Source organism: Trichosurus vulpecula, chromosome 9 (assembly GCF_011100635.1).
Source record: "Trichosurus vulpecula isolate mTriVul1 chromosome 9, mTriVul1.pri, whole genome shotgun sequence".
Classification (NCBI taxonomy): domain Eukaryota; kingdom Metazoa; phylum Chordata; class Mammalia; order Diprotodontia; family Phalangeridae; genus Trichosurus; species Trichosurus vulpecula.
This window is the reverse complement of record NC_050581.1, coordinates 134,429,957-134,437,209: the sequence shown is the minus strand read 5'-3', so window position 1 is coordinate 134,437,209 and position 7,253 is coordinate 134,429,957. Positions and strand designations below refer to the sequence as shown.

At 37.2% G+C, this 7,253-nt stretch overlaps 1 pseudogene; it reads left to right on the top strand.

The window, feature by feature from the left end:
• Window positions 1–1,565: 1,565 nt before the first annotated feature.
• On the top strand, window positions 1,566–2,345 carry LOC118832252 (annotated as a pseudogene).
• Window positions 2,346–7,253: the final 4,908 nt, after the last annotated feature.

The window sequence follows — 7,253 nt, the reverse complement described above, 5'->3', positions numbered from 1 at the left end:
GTGCAGAAGGAAGGGAGACATAAAATGGAGTAAATTATTTCACATGGAGAGGTGTGAAGAACCTATGACAGTGGAGGGGAAGATGAGAGGGTGGTTGGTAGGCATCATGTTAACCTTTTTTTAATCAATATTGGCTCAAAGAGGGAATAATATACATAATCAGTTGAATACAGAAATCTATTTTGCCCAAGAGAGAAGTAGGAAGGGTGGAGATAAGGAAAAGGAGGGGGTGGAACTGACAGAAGGCAGAGCAGCTCAGAGGAGGTGGTAGGCAGAAACAAAACATGAGTGGGGTCGAAAAGGATGAAAGGAGAAAGAGAATAAACAGGAAGAAGAATAAGATGGAGGGAAATATATAGGTCATAATTATAACTGTGATTTTCAATAGGAGGAACCCTCCCATGAAATGGAAGTGGATAGTACAGTGGATCAAAAACCAGAATCCTGTAATATGTTGCTTACAAGAAACACACTTGTAGAAGAGAGACACACACACACAGAGTAAATGTAATGGGCTGGAGCAGAATCAACTATGTCGCAGCTGAAGTTAAAAAAAAAAAAAGGACAGGTAGTAATCCTGATCTTAGAAAAAGTAAAAGCAAAAACAGACATAATTAAAAGATAAGGAAATCTTTCTAAAAGGTATCATAGACAATAAAGCAATCAAATTAGAAGAGCAAAGAATAGTCTACCTGTCGGATCTATGGTGAGAGGAAGAATTCATGACCAAACAAGAAAGCATTATAGAATGTAGAATAGCTCATGTTGATCATATTAAATTGAAAAACTTTTATACAAACAAAACCAATGCAACCAAGATTAGAAGGAAAACAGAAAGCTGAGAAATAAACTTTACATCAAGTATCTCTGATAAAGGCCTCATTTCTCAAAAATATAGAGAACTGCACACAACTTATAAGAATAGAAGCCATTCCCCAATTGGTAAATCTTCAAAGAATATAAACAGGCAGTTTTCTGATGAAGAAATTAAAGCTATCTATAGTCATATGAAGAAGTGCTCTTAATCATTTTTGATTAGAGAAATGCAGATTAAAACAATTCTGAAATACCATCTCACACCAGTCAGATAAGCCTACATGACAAAAAAAACATGATAAATATTGGAGAGGATATAGGGAAATTCTGACACTAATGCACTGATGGTGGAGTTGTAAACTGATCCAACCACTCTAGAGAGCAATTTGGAACTATGCCAAAGGGACTATAAAAAGTGTGCATACCCTTTGACCCAGCAATACCATTAATAGGACTATATCCCAAAGATATCATAAAAAAGAGAAAGGACATACATCTGCAAAAATATTTATAGCAGCCCTATTAATGGTGGCAAAATATTGGAAACTGATGAGATGCCCATCAGTTAGGAAATGGCTGAACAAGCTGTGTTATATGTATGTAATAGAATACCATTGTGTAGTAAGACATGATGAACAGGCAGATTTCTGAAACTCCTTCAAAGAATTGTACAAATTGATGCAAAGTGAAATGAGAAAAACCAATAAATCACTGTAAACAATTTCAGCAACATTATGCAATGATCAACTATGACTGATTTGGCTCATCTCAAGAACACAAGCTCTACTCAGGAACACAATGATCCAAGCAAGACAAGTAAAAAGGACTCATGAAGGAAAATGCTATCTGTATCCAGATAAATAACTGGTGGATTCTGAATATAGAGTGTAATAAATTTTTTTCACTTTATTCTTTCTCATTTTTCCCTTTTTGATCTGTTTCTTCTTTTACAACAATGACAAATATGGAAATATGTTTTACATGATAGCACACATACAAACTATATCAAATTGTCTGCCACTTTCAGAAGAGGGGAAGGAAGAGGGGGAGGGAGAAAAATTTGGAACTCAAAGTCTTGCAAAAACGAATGCTAAAAATTTTCTTGATGGCTCTTTCCCCTCAGAGGCAGTGGCGGCGTGTGTGATCGTGGCAAAAATCAAGGCCAGGGATCTTCGTGGGAAGAAGAAGGAGGAGCTCCTCAAACAGTTGGACGATTTAAAGGTGGAACTTTCCCAGTTGAGAGTGGACAAGGTCACTGGAGGAGCTGCATCCAAGCTATCTAAGATCCGAGTTGTCCGAAAATCTGTTGCCTGAGTCCTAACTGTCATCAACCAGACACAGAAAGAGAACCTCAGGAAATTCTATAAGGGCAAGAAATACAAGCCTCTGGACCTTAGGCCCAAGAAGACCCTTGCCATGTGCCGCAGACTTAATAAGCATGAGGAAAGCCTGAAGACCAAAAAACAGCAGAGGAAGGAACACCTGTACCCCCTTCAGAAATTTGCTGTTAAGGCATGATTTGTTAAGATGCTCAATAAAAAGACAAATTATTATAAAAAAAATTTTCTTGATGTGTAATTGGAAGAAAAAATAAAATGCTATTTAAAGCAAAAAATTTAAAAAAAAACAGAATGCTTAAAAGTTCTCTATTTCATTGAATAGCATTTTTCCCCCTGAAAGATTGTACTCAAATTTTCTGGGTAGGAGATTATTAGTTGTAATCCTAGCTCTTTGTCTTCTGGATTATCATATTCCAAGCCCTCTGATACTTTAATGTAAAAGCTGCTAAATCTTGTGTTATCTTGACTGTGGCTCCATTATACTTCCATTGTTTCTTTCTGGCAGCTTGCAATACTTTATGTTGAGCTGGGAGCTCTGGAATTTGGCTATAATATTCCTGTGAGTTTTCATTATGGGATCTCTTTCAGAAGGTGATCAGTGGATTCTTTCAATTTTTATTTTACCCTCCGATTCTGGAATATCAGGCCAGTGTTTCCTTGATAATTTCTTGAAAGATGATGTCAAGACTCTTTTTTCCATCATGGCTTTCAGGTAGTCCAAAAATTTTCAAACTGTCTCTCCTGGATCCATTTTCCAGGTCAATTGTTTTTCCAGTGAGATATTTTACATTGGCTTCTATTTTTTCATTCTCTTGGTTTTGTTTTATTGTTTCTTAATCTCTCATAAAGTCCTTACTTTCATTTGCCAAATCCTAATTTTTAAGGAATTAATTTCTTCAATGAGCTTTTGTACCTCCTTTTCCATTTGGCCAGTTCTACTTTTTTTTAAAGGGGGGAGGCAAGGCAATTAGGGTTTAGTGGCTTGCCCAAGGTTATACGAGTGACTCTCAAGTGTCCGAGGCTGGATTTGAACTCAGGTTCTCCTGACTCCAGGGCTTGTGCTCTGTTTACTGTGCCACCTCACTACCCCTTGAATTCTACTTTTTAAGGCATTCTTCTCCTCAATGGATTTTTGTACTTTTTTTATTTTTTAACATGTGGCCTAGTGTGGTTTTTAAGTTATTTTCATTAGTATTTTTTGTGTCGCATTTACCAAGCTGTAGGCTCTTTTTTTCATGGTTTTCTTTCAACACTCATTTCTCTTCCCATTTTTCTTCTACCTCTCTTCCTTGATTTTCAATTTTTTTTTTTGAGTTCTTCCATGGGCTGGGGACAATTCATATTTTTCTTAGAAGCTTTGGATGCTTTGACTTTGACTTTGAGCTTTGACTTTGTTGTCTTTTTTTTTCCAAAAAAACCTTGGGATTTTATTCTGGTCATTCTGTTTTTTCAATAACCAAAGGGTCACACTCTACACAAACAGTGTGTAAAAACTTAGCCAAAAAATCCAAATGATTTTGAATTATTAAATGCATATTTCCCTCCCCCACTAAAATTTATGAATCAAATTTCTTTGTAGTTTCATAATATAAAAGCAAAAAAGTTTAAAATATTCATTGTTTCTTACTCTGTAGGCTTCATTGTGGGGCATTGTATTATTTACATTTATATTATTATTACATAAATTATATGTTATATGTGTACATATATACATATAACTTTTGTTTTTATATCACCTTCATTTCCAAATATCTACCTCCCATTTCCAATACCTAGAGACAATAAAAGAAAAAATAACTTAGTAAAACTAACATATCAACTGAGTCAGACAGAATCTGCAATGTTGCACATACATAGTTCCCCATATCTTCAACGAAGGAAGAGTGGTACACTTTCTTCTTTCACTCTTTGTGGCCAGATGTAAGTATTTCAATTATGCAGTATTCAGTTTCATTTTTGTTGTTAGTGTTATGGTTCTTTGAATTTACATTGTTGTCATCAATATATATATATTTCCTGGTTCTGCTTAATTATCCTGTTTCCTTTAATTTATATAAATTTTCCAATACTTCATATTTATATTTATAATTTCTTAAAATGCAGTAATGTTCCGCTATCTTCACAAATGAATGTTTGTTTAACCATTACCTAATCAATGGTTATATATATTGCCTCCATTTTTTGCTACTGTAAATGATGCTTCTGCACTTCAAATATTTTGGAATATATGAGATGTGCCACATAGTGGAACCTCTGAGTCAGACACTATTCAATTGGGAGGTATCTCTAAGAAAATCATGAGTACTTGATCCCCATCCTGTGGAATTTTAACATAAAGACAGAGGAATAGAAGCAGTGCATTCCAGATAAAGGGAACAGCAAGATCAGAGGCACAAATGTAGTAAGAAATGAGTCAATTGTCTTCAGTATGGAGTATCTGCTGGGGAATATTATGAGACGAAATTGAAAGAGTAGTTTAAAACTGGATTTCAATAAGCCTTGAATGACAGCCTAAAGAACCTGAACTCTATTCAGTAGGCAATAGGGAACTCCTGAAGGTTTTTTTAAGTAGTACAGTCACATGATCCTATGTATACATTGGGAAGCTCAATCTGACAGCAGTGTACAGAAATTTATGAGTGTGTACAAAGATTATATTTTATCCCCATAGTTTGTATATATCAAAGTTTAATATCTCTTTTAAAAATTATAGAATACATTCTTAGGCATTACCACAATCATACCAGTCTTCAGTTTTCCTTCATATTTTCCAGACATGTAATCTCATCTTTGTGGGCACTCCTTCCTCTCAGGTACATCAGAGCCTTTCTTTATCTTTTAATTATGCATTCCTCTGGTAAATCTTCCCTAAATTTTTTAAAGCAGGGTTCCAGCCAGAGACCTGCTTCTGGTTCTCTTAGTATCTCAGAGTTAAGGATGGAGCACTTGGAATGTCCCATACATTGCAGGGCTTCTCACTGACATGAGGGACCCTGGATGCTCTTTTCATGCTTCTCTTGGTTCTTGTGTTTGAAAGTCAAATTTTCTATTCAGCTTTGGTCTTTTCACTGAGAAAGCTTGAAAGTTCTCTATTTTATTGAAAATCCATATTTTGCCTTGGAGCATGATACTCAGTTTTGCTGGGTAGATGACTCTTGGTTTCAATCCTACCTCCTTTGACCTCCGGAATATCATATTCCAATCCCTTTGATCCCTTAATGTAGAGGCTACTAGATCTTCTGTTATCCTGATTGTACTTTCACAATACTCAAATTGTTTCTTTCTGGTTGCTTATAGTATTTTCTCCTTGACCTGGAAACTCTGGAGTTCGGTTACAATATTCCTAGGAGTTTTCTTTTGGGAATCTTTTTTCAAGAGGCAATCTGTGGATTCTTTCAATTTCTATTTTACCCTCTGGCTGTAGTATATCATGGCAGTATTCCTTGATAATTTCTTGAAAGATGATGTCTAGGCTCTTTTTTTGATCATAACTTTCAGGTAGTCCAATAACTTTTAAATTATCTCTCCTGGATCTATTCTCCAGGTCAGTGGTTTTTCCAATGAGATATTTCACATTGTCTTCCATTTTTTCATTCCTTTGGTTCTGTTTTATAATATCTTGTTTTCTCATAAAGTCACTAGCTTCCACTTGCTCCAATCTAATTTTTAAGGTAGTATTTTCTTCAGTGATCTTTTGGAACTCCTTTTCCATTTGGTTAATTCTGCCTTTCAAGTCATTCTTCTCCTCATTTGTGTTTTGGAGCTCTTTTGCCATTTGGGTTAATATATTTTTAAGGTGTTATTTTCTTCAGTATTTTTTGGGATCTCCTTTAGCAAGTCATTGACTTGTTTTTCATGGTTTTTTTGCATCTCTTTCATTTCCCTTCCTAATTTTTCCTCTACTTCTCTTACTTGCTTTTCCATATCCTTTTTGAGCTCTTCCATGGCCTGAGGCCAATTCATTTTTTCTTGGAGGCTTTTGATGTAGGCTCTTTGACTTTATTGACTTCTTCTGGCTGTATGTTTTGATCTTCTTTGCCACCAAAAAGATTCTGGAGTCTGAGTCTGAGTTTGTCTTTGAGTCCTTTTTCACTGCCTGGCCACGTTCCCAGCCAACTACTTGACCCTTGAGCTTTTTGTCAGGGTATGACTACTTGTAGAGTAGGGAGTGCTTTGTCCTAAGCTTTAGGGGCTATGCTGCTCTTTTCAGAGCTACTTCTACTCCACTGTCACCACAAGCTCTGCCACAGCAGTGCTCCTCCTCCCTCAAGAACCACCAACCAGGATTACAACCCAGATCTAAGCAGGGCTAAGCAAGCCCTGCACTCCTGCTCTGTTCTGCCCCTTGATTCCTCCCACCATGTGAGCCAGGGACTCTGGAAGCAGCTGACACTAGAGCTCTGGAAGCAACCACAGGAGCTTCCTGCTGCTGCTGACACCACCACCGCACCACCTCCACTGCACCCAGGGCTGGGGCTGGACCACTTTCTAAGCCAATCTAGCAGTTTTCATACTAACCTGCTCCATGGTCTTTGGCCTTTGTGGGTTAAGAAGTCTGGTAACTGCCACAGCTCAATGATTCATGGCCCTAAAGCCTTCTCTGGGTCAACTCCTAGTCTGGTCTGTCCTGGTGCAGCCTATGCTGGGCTTCTCTCTGCTCCCAGCACCATGTGACAGACCCTTCCCATGGACCATCCAGGCCTTCCTAGGTTGGAGACCAGCTTCCCTCTGCTATTTTATGAGTTCTGCAGTTCTAAAATTTGTTCAAAGCCATTTTTTACCAATGTTTTGAGGGATTTGGGGGAGAGCTTAAGCACGTCCCTGTTTTCCAGCTGCCATCTTGGCTCTGTCCCTGTTTTCTTGTTCTGTGTGTATGTTTTGATCTTCTTTGTCACAATAGTAACTCTTTGAGAATTTTTTTCCCTGTTGTTTGCTCATTTTCCCAGCCTATTACTTGACTTTTAACTCTTTGTTAACATAGGCTCTGCTTCCAGGGTGGAGGGTACACTGTTCCAAGTTTCGGGGTTTTTGTGCATTTGTTTTCAGAGATATGTCTAGGGATCTGTAAGTTTTCAGTTCTTCCAAGGTGTTATGATC